Source organism: Triticum dicoccoides, chromosome 5A (assembly GCF_002162155.2).
Source record: "Triticum dicoccoides isolate Atlit2015 ecotype Zavitan chromosome 5A, WEW_v2.0, whole genome shotgun sequence".
Classification (NCBI taxonomy): domain Eukaryota; kingdom Viridiplantae; phylum Streptophyta; class Magnoliopsida; order Poales; family Poaceae; genus Triticum; species Triticum dicoccoides.
The window spans coordinates 5,549,125-5,567,348 of NC_041388.1; the positions used below are offsets into that span (position 1 = coordinate 5,549,125).

Sequence of the window (18,224 nt, forward strand, 5' to 3'; positions counted from 1 at the left end):
CCACCACCACCCCCGGCCTCGCACCTCATGCCTCCCCCAAATCCGGCGACCTCCACACCCACCGCAGCCCCCTCCCCCTCCTTCCTCCTCCTTCTCTAATGTTGGAAGGAGAGGGAGATCAGGCAGAGCGCCATCCATGGCGGCGGCCAGATCCGCCATGGACACAACCACATGCGAGTTGTTCTTCCTACCCCTCTCAATCTCTCTCTCTCTCTCTCTCTCTCTCTCTCTCTCTCTCTCTCTCTCTCTCTCTCTCTCTTCATATTCCAGATCAGGCAAAGCGCCATCCATGGCGTCATCTAGGGTTTCGGCTCCAACTCCGGCGGCCACCGGTGAGTTGCTGCACCTACTCCTCTCTATCTCTCTCTTCCTCTTCTAATCCTTATCTCTTTTTTGTAGCAGCAACAAAGGAGAGGTGTATCACCATGGACGACTTCATCCCCTCCAGGACCAGTAGCAGCCATGGATGGAGAGGACGATGACGCCCAGCAAAAGCAGCTGCCATGGATGGAATTTTTTTAAATTCTTAATTAGTTAGTAGTAGCGCGGGGCCCTGACCCGCACTACAACTAAGTAGTAGTAGCGCGGGTGTCAACCGCGCTACTACTACAACTAGAAGTAGCAGTAGCGCGGGTACCGCCCGCGCTACTGCTAAAAGTTAGCTGTAGCGCCCTAGCAGTAGCGGAGGCCCCCGCGCTACTGCTAGGAAATTACCCGCGCTACTATTAGGGTTTTCCCTAGTAGTGAGAATGAAGACTGACCATAAGGAATCACGAGCAGAGTCAGGAAGTTCATCAATGTGATCAAAAGTTACAATGTGATGTGGTTATTAATCGAGCTTGATTTAATAAGCTTCATGCACGGGTAGCGGGAGGGGGGCCCTTGCCCCCTCCCCTCTCCGTCCTCACCCCTTCCCCTCCCGTAGTTACACTTTTTTTGCAATAACAATACACTAGGCTTTGTAGACCCGTTCCTAAACATGAGACACAAAAATGTTGGTTGAGAGCAAAACATTGAGGCTTTGTAGACCCTCGTCACATTCTGCAGCCCAAAGTGTCGAAGCTGCGCTATATATGGACGCCTAGCTTTGTTTTCCATATCGTTGTTCTGGATCCTACTAAAGAGGTGTTTGGTTAGTTGATTTCATCATGTAATTTGATTAGTTATCAGTTTACCACTTACCACGTAACACCACCTGTTTGGTTTACATTGGCCTGTAATTAGTTTTTTTGAGACAACCTGTAATTAGTTACCACATATTTGAATACAACACTATTAATTGCCGATTAGGTCCAATATCAACTGTAGTGAAAGTGATAATGCAGCTTCCTCCCTATGATTCCACTAAGCCGCGCCTTCCTCCTAGGCTTTCTTGCTCATAGACCACTATGGCCATCCCAATCAATCCGTCCTCCATGGAGCAGCATGGCCTCCGGCAAAAAGGTTAGAATGAGTTGAGACCGCTCAGTTTTACCTTTCGAGGAGGCGCTCGGTTTGGTTTCAAGCAACAAAGTTATGCAACAAACATTTCTTTGAAATATACTGTGAATATTATTTTGAATACATTATGACATTTTTTAAATACGTGAAGACATTTTGGAAATACACTATGAATATTTTTTTAATACATCATGATATTGTCTAGTTACGCGATGATAATGTGAACAACTTTTCGTATACGTGATGGCCATTTTTAAATACATGAATACAATGTCGGAAATGAATGATGAAAATTATTTAGAAACATTAAATTTCTGAAAATTCATGATGAACCTTTTTTAAACATGAATAATATTTTTTAATAAATGATGGACATATTTTAGAAACGGCTGAACATTTTTAAAAACATATGATTAACATCTTTATTAATACGATGACAGTTTTAAAACAATACAAACATTTTTTAAGTTCTACGATGAAAAAGAACTGAAAGAAAAGAAAAAAAAGGAAAGGAAAAATGAAATCAAATAAATGAGGATAGCAAAATAAAAAGAAACTAATTTAAAAAGAAATCAACCTTTATTTAACAAAAATGTTCAACTTTTTTAAAATTATGCTTTAAAAAATACACAATAAACCTTATTAAAGTACTCCATCTGTTTCTAAATATAAGTTTTTTTAGAGATTCTAATATCGACTCTACATACGAAGCAAAATGAGTGAATCTACACTCAAAAATACGTCTATATACATCGTATGTAGTTCATATAGAAATCTCTAAAAATACTTATATTTAGGAATGGAGGGTGTACATGCCTAGTGTTTTCTTAACGCATGGTGAACATTTTTTACATGCATGCAAAACATTTTTCTACAAAATATGAGATGAACTATTTAAAATACACGCCAAACATTTCTAAAAACTATAGGAACAATACAGAAATCCCTTGGTACTCTCGGGAGCACCAATGGATTTCCGTCACAACCCACCATAGTTCCTATGTGGGCCGGTCCATGTAGGGTTTTTTTCTCAACAATTTTGTAACCTTCTAGAATATTTTCCAGATTTCTGGGCCCAATTTCCGTAAGTTCTTCAATTCATTTTTTTTGTTTTCAGGGTTTTCTATTTTTTATCATTTATTATTTTTATTATTTTTGTTTCTCATAGGTATTTTTTCTGTTTCCATTTTTCATGAACTTTTTGTCACATTTTCAATGTCGTTAAGTTTCTCTATAGTTATGAATTCTTTCTAAATCCGCAAACAATTTTTCAAACACATTAATTTTTTAAAATTCATAATCTTCTTCTTTAATTTGTGAAAAAAATCTAGTTGTTTTTTATTCAAATTATTGTACAAGTTTCGAATTCACAAACAAAATTTCATATCCATAAAATTTTATTTTAGTGATTTTTTTTAAAATTTCGGAACATTTTCTAGGTAATGAACATTCTTTTGGTTTATGAACATGTTTCAAGTTTATGAACTTTTCTTAAATCTATGAACTTCTTTGAAAAGTAATAATATTTTAATTCATAAAAAATGAGGAGTCTATTTTTCTGTAAATGAAGAACTACTAGCTATTCTTACTGTTCAACATTTTGTAAATGATGCTTGTCAAAATTCAGAATGAACCTTATTAAAGTACAGGCCTACTGAACATTTTGTAAAAAATATAGGAACATTATTTTCCAGGAAAAATAAAAAATGGGCCTGAGAGAAAAGTAAAAAAAAACAAAATAAAGAAAAAGAAACAAAAATTAAAAGGTGACAAATCATAGAAAAATGCTGGCCTAGTCGACGAGAGAGAAGACCACACAGGGAAAAATGACATTTTTAGAAAATGGAAAAATCATGATTTTTTTAAATGAAGTTCGTTTAGTTTCTCTAAACTTATGAGTTGTTTCTAGATCCGAAATGTTTTTGCAAACCCATTAATATTTGTTAAATTCGTTCACCCTTCTTTAATTTGTGAAAAAATCATGGTTTTTTTTTCAAATTATTTATTAAGTTTCAAATCCACAAACAAATATTCATGTCCATAAAATGTTCATAATTAGCGAACTTTTTTTAAATTCGGGGACGTTTTTCTAAGTCATGATTTTTTGAAATTATGAACACATTTCAAGTTTATGAAATTTTTTAAATCTACAAACTTATTTGAAAAGTAATAATTTTTTAATTCATAGAAAACCGAGGAGTCTGTTTTTCTGTAAACGAACAATTACTTGCTTTTTTGAACCAGTAGCCTGCAGGAGCAGCGAGTGCACGGTCAGATCGAGCGAGCGAGCGTACTAATAGGGCGGCCCAGCAGAGCACATGAGTGCTAATATCACGTGCCGTAGAGGACCTCCTTTCTCGAGACTGAGCCATCCCATCGACGCCTGATAGCGACTTGGACAACAGGGAACAATCTTTATTTTCACTCTCGTTTCTATCATTTCTTTGGTTTTTATTTAGTTTTTTTTCATCTGTTTTTAAGAGACACATCAAAATTTATTTATTTTTGAAAGTAACATGTTCTAAATCTGAATATTTTCTTAGATCATTATTTGGTAAAACATGATCATTTTCTGAAAAAGGGGACCGTGCTTGTACATAAAACACTTGGGCCCGCGCTATGTACCTGGGTCTGGGCCGCGTTTTCTATAGGCCCACATTCGGGACGGGGACGTCAACGCCGGCCGGCCGCCGGAGCCTCCCCCACCCCCACCCTTTCCTGCGCAGACTGTTGGTTCACTTGGGAGTCGGTGAGCAGGGAGGCGACAGCCGGCGGCCACCGTGCGAGGCTGCGGCCATGCGCTCAAAAAATGTTAGAGACCTCAACAGGAGGGAATGGCTTGCCATGAGCTAATTCACATTGCAGACTCCAAATAGTATTACGCCAAACCAGCCAAACGATCATGCCTTGAACTACCTCAGCCTCACCAAATGACCATTGCCCGCATATATGACAAATCTCCATCTTCAACGGCAGCGGCACAATCTTCCCGCATCACATCCCAGAGCATGGCGGCATGTGGACCGACACACCACAAGTCCACGAGAGGGATTCTCATCATAGAGAGGCTGGTATTTGCATAGATTAGTCGCCATGTGTATCAGCTGCCACTCCATATTTGACTTTGTATGTACATGTGGATGTGGTTGGGCACCTATATCCATCATCACGTTAGTATATTTGTTTCTAGGGGACACATCATGATCATCATCATCTGGAGGTTGTGCATTTAACTTGTTGCGCCTGCAGAACAAGAGGTTTAGTAGCGCTCAAGCATAATTTCTCCATCACAGGACTCGCCCGCTCTCTCTTGGCCCATCCATCCATGGTGGTGATAGGCGGCCACCCTTACTCGCCAAGTGACCTGGAGCTCCCCGGTTTCGTGCCGCAGCAGCTTTCACCCCTCCAACTCGTGGTGCCCCTCATAGGCACTTCCCTCTTGGTCATCGCGGTGATCTGGCTTGTCTCAGGCCGTGTCCTTAATACCGGTAACTACTGCAAACACCAAATTTACCCTTCCATCATGTATACATACATACATACATACATACATACACAAGTACGTACCTATGTACTATTAGGTTTGTCTTGCTTGAGTCAAATTTTGTAAAATTTATATTTATTAATATTTACAAGACCAAGTAAATACAATATGAAAACATATTTCATGATAAATCTAATTATATTAATACGGTAAGGTGACTGTCGGTACTTTTCTCTATATTAAACTGAAGACAAACCTAATATGCGAAGTAACAAAGAAATGGAGAGATTGTTCCATGCAAATTAACACTCCCCATGGTGTCTTGATCTTCGTCTCTTCCAGGAAGATCCGCCAGATTATCCAAGGCCGACCGTTTGATCATGTGCTGGTGGGCAATCACTGGGTTGACCAACCTAATCATCGAAGCATCCTTGCTCTTCACCCCCAATTACCTTACCAAGGAAAGCCCCAGTTTTTTCGATGAAATATGTAAGTTCTGGCTCATTATATCCTCCCACTGTGTCCATCATCTCAAAAATGATGATCTTAATTTTTTTGAGTAATTAACTGCATCAATGCTACATCTTCAGGGAAAGAGTACAGCAAAGCTGACTCCAGATATGCCGCCAGGGACACCACAATCGTCGCGATCGAAGTCATTGCGGTTTTTTTTACGAGGCCCTGCATCACTTCTTGCTATGTACGTCTTCTTGTTACATTTTGCTACTACTCATTTTCTCTTCATTACACTGTCTATTCCTGGCAAAACAACAAAGATTAAATTTTGCTTGATCTGTTAGTTTCTAGCTAGCTCGATGAATTTGTCAGACTACCATAACTCCATAATGAAGCCAGTTTTGTTTCTAGGCCTTTGATTCATAGTATAGGATATCATGAGAGTAGAAAAATCATAGAAAGTGAGATGACATGCATCTCAAATCCTATAGGGAAAGAGGTGTTATTTGGTTCGTCATATATGATTTTTTTCCCCATTGAGTCTAGACTATTGTTTATCTTCCTTTGAAATACAAAGGATTGGTTTTATCATGAACAAAAATAATATTTTATTCCTGCAAATCAAAGGGCTTCAACGGAGTTTTTCTTACAAGATTCCTATCTTTTTGAAATTACCACAAAATTCCTGTAAACCAAAGGAGGCCTAAAATTCCAAGACATACTTCTGTCGTGGTTCTTGGTTGCATATACAGTTGAGTCCATATTTAACATAAAACAAAACAAAAAGTACCAAATTAATGGCCAGCACACCCTCAAGCATTCGGTTTGCATAGCCAACACTCATTTACGTACTCCTGCATCGATGCCCATATTGACGCCTAATTACCCATCTACCATTTTCTTTTAGTTATTGCCCCTAACAATGGTGTACTTCACCAATAGTACTAAGTGCCTTAACCTAATATGGTTAGAGGAGTATTTCCCTTCGCTATAGTTTTCTTATCCGCTTCCAATCGTCTATCGATGCATTGCATTAGATTATAGCATTGGTAAATGCATTGAAGACCAATATATTTAAACTAGGCGTAATATGTGCTCGCCATTTATAGATCAACCAGTAACCAACATGTGCATACAAAAACAAATCATGTGAGATATGTCTACATGCAACAATGGTGGTCTATCAGTTTGTGGGTTTTTTAAGATGCAATGTTCTATCAGGTACATGATATGTTTAAATATTGTTTGTAGATCTAGCAGTTGTAATCTACTAATAAATCAACGGTTCACTATATCAAAAACTACTACATGCTTTATAGATATCCTATATCGTGCATAAATAAATAGTTCATCTCCACTACCTATATCATCTTAACATGCACACATGTCATCTCATAGAAATTTTAGAACAGATTATGAGTGGAGTAAAAAATGCATTGGGAAGGTGCAAGCCACCATCACTCTCCCCTTTAATTATAACATCCCCAATAAGCTTAAGTGCATGTTGAAAATGAGAAGACCATGTATTAAATGTTATTGGTCTTGATTACCGTGTGATGAGAGAAGACCATTTTTTTCCACTTTAAAGTGCATTGGGAAGATAGAAGTACACTTTTTCGTGAACAAATTTTGAATGACAAACGTACACTTATTCGCGGATAGAGGAAGTATGGGATTTTTTTTCCATTATTATTTGATCCCATGAACACATCCCACCTCACCACACATGACACCTCATCAAAACTCCACTCAACAAGTCAAGATGCATGGGAAAGCATTTTCCATTATATTATGCAACTTACATTCAAAATATTTTCTGACTAAACATATTATTCATTTTTAGTTTTAGTTCGTATATTATTAATACAACTATGCATTTGTTCATATAATTAAATAACTGAAATATGTTCCAATCGATTCATGCAGCAACATGCGGGGTATTCTCTAGTTTTTATATTTTTTTAGCACATATCTATATTTTCTTCCATTGTGCTTTATGGATTTTTAGTACTCCCCAGCCCCATAGTATAAGAGCATTTTTGACACTAGAAACGCTCTTATATTATTGGATGGAGGGAGTACTAGATTAGATAGTGGGGCGTTTTGGTGACCGAGCTCTACAAATATTCAAAATTAAAACTTTCCAATTTCAAAAAAATCTGAAAAAATATGCAAGGATGCAAGGATGAAATGTATATGTGTGTAAAAATTCAGGAGGAAATACCTGGAAGACGAATAGTATCATGTGCTAAAAAACCCCATATTTTTTTGCACAACCCTCATTTCACCGTATTTCATTCTAAAAATGTACACACATGCACATTATGCCTCCATGTATATCTGTAAATTTTTCAGAATTTTCTGAAACATAGAAATATGAATTTTGAAAATTGTAAATGGAGGCCTCCATGGAGCTTGGCCTCAAAAAGCATTTTTCGTAGAGTAGATAGATACCATTAATTGCATATTTTATTTATTTTATCTTACCACAAATTTTCTTCTTGCAGCTATGCTATTGCTTCCAGAAAGTCCTACAGCTACATTCTACAGTTTAGTGTATGTATGGGCCACATCTGCGCAATGTTGGTTTACTACATTACTGTCTACTTAGACGGCATGAACTTCTGCGTCAGTCCATTCTACTTCTGGGCATATTTTGTTGGTGCAAACTCTCCATGGGTTGTGATTCCAACGCTGATAGCAATAAGGAGCTGGAAGTTGATAAGCCAATCATTTCATACTTCCAAGGTGAATCAAGACTAAGTAAACCAACGCTGATAGCAATAAGGAGCTCAAAGTTTATACTAGCAATGTTCCGGTGACGTGTTTTCCATGATACAATGATTTCTCTGTTTCGAGCAAAATTGCAACCGAATAAAAAATTACTTATTTTTTAAGAGAGGATGGGTGCCTACGGACCCGTTGCTTTATTAAACTAGATAATTTCCAATGCTTTGCAGCGGAAAAATAATCTAATAAAGAGTTTAGTTGTAAACAATAAACAAATGGTTCCGAAATAGTAAAACTACTGATGTTATGCTAGTGTGGAATGGTAATAATACCATGTAGTGCATGAAAACAAAAGGTGACCGTAGGCAGAGGCGATTGTATAAAGAGGTCGAAGATGCTTATTTCCTTCTGATCAGCTAAGCTACACATTAAAACAAACATCGTTGGCTTGTTTTTTTCTTCTGAAGGTTGCAACCGCTAAAATATATGTAACACCTCAAAATATTTATCAAACGGTAAAAAATCATTAAAAGGTAATACTAAATGAATCTCCATTGAAGCAGATGGTACTAAGTACTCCCTTTGGCGCAAAATAAGTGACTCAACTTTGTACTAATTTTAGTACAAAATTAGTGTAAAGTTGAGTCACTTATTTTGGGACGGAGGGAGTAGCATATTAGCGCCACATTGTTTTTGTTTGTTATCCCTCTTTCCATTGCGTGGTTAGCCAAAACGAACAAAGCAATTATATGATAGACCAAGAGTTCTAATTCATACGAAGTATCCAAACTTACAACTGACATTAGGGAAAATACAAACATAGAAAGATATGTCCAGAAGTATTTTCTTCTTGGTTCATGAAAAATTAAGTCTTGGTCCCCAGGAGAGCCAAGCAACTCCGCAATGAAATATTACGTATAGTTGTCAACTGAAGCTCATGAGAAAATAATGTCAAAACAATGCATCCATTTATATGGCATCAGTGTATTACTTGTGGTAATATGCTACTGTAGAAATGGAAAATCATTACGCAAAAGCAATATATATCATAGGAACCAACAAACCTTTTGGGAAAACATTACAATCGTATGTCTATTCTATATTTATCTGCTATGACAGACAAAAAATCATCTGCAATAATAAATTTACATTTGATATTTGTGACACAACTATGCCAGTGCAAGAAATACCATGTACGTGAGTAATCATATGATATACACTTTATTATCTTCTAGAGAACAATATAATGTAAGTTGAACATGGTACATAATAACAGGAGTAGAACATTAGAATTACTATGATGCATTCCTGTTTAGAACTGGCCAAATCTATCATTTTAGTTGCCTTGCTTGCAGGCATTTTTCTGTACGGTGGAGGGCAACCATGGCGACCTAAGAAATGAAACTGCTACCTGCCAAAGGGATGCAAATAATACAATAGGTTGAGGCAAGTTTCTTCAAAGAGATAAAAAATATTACCTGGCTCACTGCTCAACCTACATGAGCCTCCCCACGGCCCCAACTCTCATATGTGTGACGAATAATCCAAAAGACACCAAAATATGAATATGCCTCTTTGACTTTATGATACTCCCTCCGTTCCAAAATATAGTGCGCCTGCGCTTCCCGAGGTGCAACTTTGACCATAAATTTAACCAACGAGACCAACTGCGGCGGGAGAAAAAATTATATAATTAAAAACTTCTTTCGAATACGAATTCACTGATATAATTTTTGCTCCCGCCGCAATCGATCTTGGTAGTTAAATTTACGGTCAAAGTTGAAGCACGGAGATAGAGGAAGCACTACATTGTGGAATGGAGGGAGTATCCAATCAGTGAAAGAACAAACACATTATCTACGGTGATGTGCCAGGATATGACCACGGAAACAATTATGCATATGCAGAGATTCATTGTACTTTCATGATTCAAAATGAATAGATTGGAAGTTTTCTTAAAAAAGAAGTACCGAAAGGTTGACTGTATTGGCTGAAATTGACTTTGGGCCCACACCCGGGACGTGGCGACAGCCAGCGGCACTACGCCGTGATCCTCCGCCTGCACGGTGCTGCTCGCGGCCATGTCCGCAGACGGGCGGTGCCGGAAAGTGCTCGGCCTGTTCCATGGTCCTCGCCGCTTGCGTGAGGGCCAAGATGGTGGGCGAAGGGATGCAAGTGTTCACAAGGAAGGATGAGGACGTGTATGGTGGAGATGCTGGGAAGGGCCGGGGAGGTCGACGAGGCAGATGGGCTCGTGAAGCGGATGCAGGCACGCCCGGACAGGGTCATCTGCACGGTGCTGCGCGGCCTGCCCGGTGCATGGCCGCGTGGATGTGGCCGACAGAGTGGCCAGGAGCCCAGGTTGATGATGTGCGAGTATGGCAATGCATGGATTTTGGCCAACTGATAATCGTGTTAGCCGTAGCTGAAGATCTGTGGCCTCTATGACATGGTTCGGTTGGTGCCTTGATGGTAATGCAGTACAACATAAGCCCCCTTGTACAACATGATCCTTGGTTTACCTACATATAAGCCGGTGGAGATCTGAAATTTGTACAACATGACCCTTGCTTTACCTACATGGATCTGCCCTTCGCCAATCTGATTGTCCGGTTTGTCGTCGCGCCCTTATATTAGATATTACTCTGCTGGCACCTTCTAAAGTTGCTTCCCTGCTGTTTCATGAGCTAGAAATCGCTCCTGCTGTGAACTGAATTGAGCAATACAAAATGGCCATTTTGCTGGAGCACCTCACAGTAAAATGCAGGTAGACCTGCCATCTCTGCCGATATACTTTCTTGCACATGTTGGCCGCCATTGAAATTTGGATTGCTTCACTGGAAAAGTGAGCATCCCTTGGTCTCTTGCCTTTTTTATATCATGTTTAGATTGTTGGCCTATTTTCCAGTGAAGTACCAATTTACCTCTGAAAATAGAACTCGGCATACAAAGTTGTACTGCCTCTGGAAATAGACGTCAATCTAAAGTTTACCAAGAGTAACTTAAATTTAAATTGAAAAAACACCTTAGATTAAGTTACAGAGGTTATACTATTTTAGTTTTTTCTTACACTAGTAGAAAATGGGTCAAATGTGAAGCACATTAGTGCTGGTTTGATTTTGAGCCGGCACTAATGTGTACATTAGTGCCGGTTCCAACGGCTAGCCAACCGCTCTCATTAGTACCGGTTTGTGGCGATCCTTGAGCACCGGTTCGTGCCATGAACCGGTACTAAAGTGAGTGGTGGCAGGATGTTGTCAGTCTGGGGCCCCTCCAGCACCTTTAGTACAGGTTCGTATCACGAACCGGTACTAAAGATCGTCCTACATAAACCCTTCGTCCACCCGAGCTCGCTCTGTTCTTCCCCTTTCCCCTCTCCTCTATGTTCTTCCCCTCTTCCTCTCGAGCTCATCACACATTTTCCCCAAAATTTGTCAAGATTTGAAGACCCCCATCCATTCAAATGATCACAAAGGTTAGCAACTTTGTCCTTTCATCTCTCATTGCTAGATTAGCTCTTGCAATGCTTTATATAATGATTAATTTGTGAGTTTAGTAAATTGGGAGAAATTATATGTGCTAGTATTTGATTTATATGCAATTTGAGGTCAAAAATAACACTTAGTTTGCATATGTAGGTGTGGTTTACTTAGTGCCTTCTAAATCTCCGTCGTAACCACCGTCGGTCGCCCGCACCGTCCAGTCGCCGGCACCCCCTTGCGGCGAGCCTCTTGTTCATGAATGTTTTATATAAAAAATTGATGTTTGTGTGATTTGGATATATAGTTACTCGTATAATTATCTTACCCGTACGTTGTTTGTTATACATAGTGCCATGGTTTTGATGTCAGTCCCCGTCGGCCCTCGTCCTTGTTATGATTCAAACATGGTATATTCTCTTTTAAAATTATTTGTTGCATTTCATGTTTATGACAAATTATGCCCATCAAGTTGACATAGATATTTGTATGTATGAGGTATGTGAACCAGAAATTCCAACCGACCCTATTGTCGAGAGGTTAAATTTAGTTGAAAGAGAAAACGAGGATTTGAAAAAAAATGAAAAGAATTGAGGGGGAGAAGATGGAATTGGAGTTGCATGTTGCCGATGTCGTCGATGATCACAAGATCAAGATGGAGAAAATGCGCTTGAAGATTAGAAAGATTAGAAAATATGCCATTCATAGTGAGGCTTGGCATCATTATGCTGTTGGATCAATTGTTACCTCAGTTGTGATCTTGATCGCATTTGTTGTTGCATTTAAATTCTTTAGCTAGAGAGTTATTTGTTTGTTGCATTTAAGTGTTGTATGAACTTTATGTATGAACTCGTATTAATTTGTTCTTTTCGGTGTTGTGTAATGAAGATGAGCCGACAATGGATGTACGATGACCGATGCTCTCCCGAGTTCATTAATGGCGTGCATACTTTTCTTCTTGCGGCTGAGGCAAACAAGTGGGCGGATGGTTTTATGCCTTGTTCATGTGCTGGCTGTAAGAATAATCACAATTACTCTACGTCAAGAACCATTCACGTCCACCTGTTTGAGTCTGGTTTCATGCCCCACTATAATGTTTGGACCAAGCACGGAGAAAGAGGAGTTATGATGAAAGACAATGAAGAAGAAGAGGACGACGACAACTATCCTGGCCATGGGTTCCCTGAATACGATGATACAACAATGAGGGAAGAAGCTGAGCCGACAATGCGGGAAAAAGCTGAAGAAGAGGCATCAGATGAGCCCGCTGATGATCTAGGTCGGGCCATTGCCGATGCAAAGAGAAACTGCACAAGTGATTTGGAGAAGAAGAAGTTGCAGCACATGTTAGAGGATCACAAGAAATTGTTGTACCCAAATTGCGAAGCTGATAAAAAAAAGTTGGGCACCACACTGGAATTGCTGCAATGGAAGGCAGAGAATGGTGTATCTGACAAGGGATTTGGAAAGTTGCTGGTAATGATAAAGAATATGCTTCCAAAGGACAACGAATTGCCGGAGAGTACGTACGAAGCAAAGAAGGTTGTCTGCCCTCTAGGGTTAGAGGTGCAGAAGATACATGCATGCCCTAATGACTACATCCTCTACCGCGGTGATCAGTACGAGGATTTGAACGCTTGTCCGGTATGCGGTGCATTGTGCTATAAGATAAGCCGCGATGACCCTGGTGATGTCGAGGCCGAGCGCCCCAGGAAGAAGATTCCTGCCAACACTAGTAGAAAAAGGGTCAAACGTGAAGCACATTAGTGCCGGTTTGAATTTGAGCCGGCACTAATGTGTGCATTAGTGCCGGTTCCAACGGCTAGCCGGCCGCTCTCATTAGTACCGGTTCGTGGCGAACCTTTAGCACCGGTTCGTGCCATGAACCGGTACTAAAGTGAGTGGTGGCAGGATGTTGTCAGTCCGGGGCCCCTCCAGCACCTTTAGTACCGGGTCGTATCATGAACCGGTACTAAAGGTCGTTCTACATAGACCCTTCGTCCACCCGAGCTCGCTCTCTTCTTCCCCTTTCCCCTCTCCTCTCTGTTCTTTCCCCTCTTCCTCTCAAGCTCATCACACATTTTGCCCAAAATTTGTCAAGATTTGAAGGCCCCCATCCATTCAAATGATCACAAAGGTTAGCAACTTTGTCCTTTCATCTCTCATTGCTAGATTAGCTCGTGCAATGCTTTATATAGTGATTGATTTTTGAGTTTAGTAATTTGGGAGAATTGTATATATGTGCTAGTATTTGATTTATATGCAATTTGAGGTCACAAATAACACTTAGTTTGCATATGTAGGTGTGGTTTACTTAGTACCTTCTAAATCTCCGTCGTAACCACCGCCGATCGCTCGCAACGTCCCTTCGCCGGCACCACCTTGTGGCGAGCCTCTTGTTCATGAAGTTTTATATAAAAAATTGATGTTTGTGTGATTTGGATATATAGTTACTTGTATAATTATCTTACCCATACGTTGTTTGTTATACATAGTGCCATGGTTTTGATATCCGTCCCCGTCGGCCCTCGTCCGGGTTATGATTCGGATGTGGTATATTCTCTTTTAAAACTATTAATTGCATTTCATGTTTATGACAAATTATGTCCATCAAGTTGACATAGATATTTGTATGTAGGAGGTAGTTGAATCGGAAATTCCAACCGACCCTATTGTCGAGAGGTTAAATTTAGTTGAAAGAGAAAACGAGGATTTGAAGGAAAAATTGAAAAGAATTGAGGGGGAGAAGATGGAATTCGAGTTGCATGTTGCTGATGTCGTCGATGATCACAAGATTAATATGGAGAAAATGCGCTTGAAGATTAGAAAGATTAGAAAATATGCCATTCATAGTGAGGCTTGGTATCATTATGCTATTGGATCAATTGTTACCTTAGTTGCGATCTTGATCGAATTTGTTGTTGCATTTAAATTCTTTAGCTAGAGAGTTATTTGTTTGTTGCATTTAAGTGTTGTATGATCTTTATGTATGAACTTTATGTATTGTATTAATTTGGTGTTTTCGGTGCTGTGTATTGATGATGAGCCGGCAATGGATGTACAATGACCGATGCTCTCCCGAGTTCATTAATGGCGTGCGTACTTTTCTGCTTGCGGCTGAGGCAAACAAGCGGGCGGATGGTTTTATGCCTTGTCCATGTGCTGGCTGTAAGAATGGTCACAATTACTCTACGTCAAGAACCATTCACATCCACCTGTTTGAGTCCGGTTTCATGCCCCACTATAATGTTTGGACCAAGCATGGAGAAAGAGGGGTTATGATGGAAGACAATGAAGAAGAAGAGGACGACGACTGCTATCCTGGCCATGGGTTCCCTGAATACGATGATACAACAATGAGGGAAGAAGCTGAGCCGGTAATGCGGGAAGAAGCTGAAGAATAGGCATCAGATGAGCCTGTTGATGATCTAGGTCGGGCCATTGCTGATGCAAAGAGAAACTGCGCAAGTGATTTGGAGAAGAAGAAGTTGCAGCGCATGTTAGAGGATCACAAAAAATTGTTGTACCCGAATTGCGTAGATGACAAGAAAAAGCTGGGCACCACACTGGAATTGCTACAATGGAAGGCAGAGAATGGTGTATCTGACAAGGGATTTGGAAATTGCTGGTAATGATAAATAATATGCTTCCAAAGGACAACGAATTGCCCGAGAGTACGTTCGAAGCAAAGAAGGCTGTCTGCCCTCTAGGGTTAGAGGTGCAGAAGATACATGCATGCCCTAATGATTGCATCATCTACCGCGGTGAGTACGAGGATTTCAACGCTTGCTCAGTATGCGGTGCATTGCGCTATAAGATCAGCCGCGATGACCCTAGTGATGTCGAGGGCGAGCGCCCCAGGAAGAAGATTCCTGCCAAGGTGATGTGGTATGCTCCTATAATACCACGGTTGAAACATTTGTTCCAAAACAAAGAGCATGCCAAGGCGATGCGATGGCACAGAGAAGACCGTAAGAAAGACGGAAAGTTGAGAGTACCCGCTGACGGGTCGCAGTGGAGAAAAATCGAAATAAAGTATGGGAAGGAGTTTGCAGATGACGCAAGGAACGTATGGTTTGGTCTAAGCGCAGATGGCATTAATCCTTTTGGAGAGCAAAGCAGCAACCATAGCACCTGGCCTGTGACTCTATGTTTGTATAACCTTCCTCCTTGGTTGTGCATGAAGCAGAAGTTTATTATGATGCCAGTGCTCATCCAAGGCCCTAAGCAACCCGGCAACGACATTGATGTGTACCTAAGGCCATTAGTTGAAGAACTCTTACAACTGTGGAATGGAACAGGTGTACGTGCGTGGGATGAGCACATGGGGGAAGAATTTGACCTAAAGGCATTGCTGTTCGTGACCATCAATGATTGACCTGCTCTCAGTAACCTTTCAGGACAGACAAACAAGGGATATCGCGCATGCACGCACTGTTTGGACAATACCGACAGTATATATTTGGCTAATTGTAAGAAGAATGTGTACCTGGGACATCGTCGATTTCTTCCGAGCAGGCATCCCGTAAGAAAGAAAGGCAAGCATTTCAAAGGTGAAGCGGATCACCGGACGAAGCCTCGCCACCGTACTAGTGCTGATGTACATGATATGGTCAAGGATTTGAAGGTGGTCTTTGGAAAGGGTCCTGGTGGACAACCTGTGAAGCTATGTGCATTCCTCAAAAATGTTCAATTTCGAGTTGGTGTTCAATTTTGAGTAGGTGCATTCCTCAAAAATGCATTGAGGAGGCTTCTACCGAAAAACGTTCAATTAGCCATTGTGAAGCTATGTGCATTCCTCAATGCAATCTCTTAGAAGGTAATCGATCCAGAAATCATACCAAGGTTAAAGAATGATTTGGTGCAATGTCTTGTCAGTTTCGAGTTGGTGTTCCCACCATCCTTCTTCAACATCATGACGCACGTCCTAGTTCACCTATGTGAAGAGATTAACGTTTTGGGTCCTGTATTTCTACACAATATGTTCCCCTTTGAGAGGTTCATGGGAGTCTTAAAGAAATATGTTCATAACCGTGCTAGGCCAGAAGGAAGCATCTCCAAGGCCCATGAAAATGAGGAGGTCATTGAGTTTTGTATTGACTTTATTCCTAACCTTAAGCCGATTGGTGTTCCTAAATCGCGGCATAAGGGCAGACTGGATGGAAAAGGCACGCTAGGAGGGGAACAAATAATACGAATGGACGGACATTCTCTCACTGAAGCACACTACACAGTTCTATAGAATTTCGCCTTGGTGGCTCCGTATATAGATGAACACAAGAATTTGCTACGCTCCAAACAACCGGAGCGGTCTGATGACTGGATTACACGTGAACAAACCAGGAGTTTCGCCGGCTGGTTGCAGACACATACCATGCATGACGCATCTATTGAAGATGACCTGTACTTGCTGTCCCAGTTACCATCTTCGAATATAATGGCTTTCAAAGGGTACGAGATAAATGGTAATACATTCTACACGATCGCGCAAGATAAGAAGAATAGCAACCAAAATAGTGGTATCCGCTTTGATGCAGAAACCAAGACGGGAAAGGAAACATATTATGGTTATATACAGGACATATGGGAACTTGACTATCGGCGTGGTTTGAAGGTCCCTTTGTTTCGGTGCAAATGGGTCAATATGACACGAGGCGGGGTAACGGAAGACCCACAGTACGGAATGACAACAGTGGATCTCAACAATCTTGCGTATGCAGACGAACCATTCGTCCTAGCCAATGATGTGGCACAGGTTTTCTATGTGAAGGACATGTCTACGAAGCCGAGAAAAAGAAAAGATAAGGAAGCGAATGCATCGTACGATGAGCCAAAGCGGCACATAGTTCTTTCTGGGAAGAGAAACATCATGGGAGTGGATGACAAGATAGACATGTCAGGAGATTATGAAAAGTTTGATGAAATTGCTCCATTCACAGTGAATATTGACCCGAGCATCCAGTTAAATGATGAAGATTTTCCATGGCTACGGCGCAAAGGGACACACGTGAAGAAAAAGTTTCACACCCAAATATCTGGGATGTGATCGGCTTCACTATCATCACTTTCTTCTGTGTTTCACACCTAGGAGGGAATCTCTGTAATAGTTAGGGTAGCTAGTTATGTGTTTTGGCATTTGAAACGTGAAGAAATTTTATGTGCAAGCAAATTCTTTCATGAATTTACTGATTTTTTCAGCTAAATGACCCTGAAAACGAAAAGCATTTCAAATGAACTCAGAAAAGGTTGAAAGTTGGCATGGTATCATAATTTCACCCATATAGCATGTGCAAAAAAGTAGAGAGGGTTACCGCAAAAACTGGATGCACTTCATGTACAAAATGGACAATCTCTTTCGAAGTATCAGGGTTTCGGACGAAAACTCATCTGTTACAAAGGCATTTCATTTTTTAAATAACCTAAGCATTACCAAATTGAATATAATGATAAAACACACTAATATTAAACATAAGAAAAAAGAATCACTGAAAAATCTATTTTCAAAGTTAAGTTATTCACAAACTAGTGATTCACACAAATTTCAAATAATTCAAAATTTAAACTATTCAAATTTGTAAACTACCGGTACTAACAGAAAGTTTGTAATTTTTTGTACCTAAAGCAAAAATATTCAC

The 18,224-nt window shown here is 40.2% G+C and overlaps 1 pseudogene; it reads left to right on the forward strand.

Moving 5' to 3' along the window:
• Positions 1 to 4,703: 4,703 nt before the first annotated feature.
• Positions 4,704 to 8,254, forward strand: LOC119296773 (annotated as a pseudogene).
• The last annotated feature ends 9,970 nt before the right edge of the window (positions 8,255 to 18,224 follow it).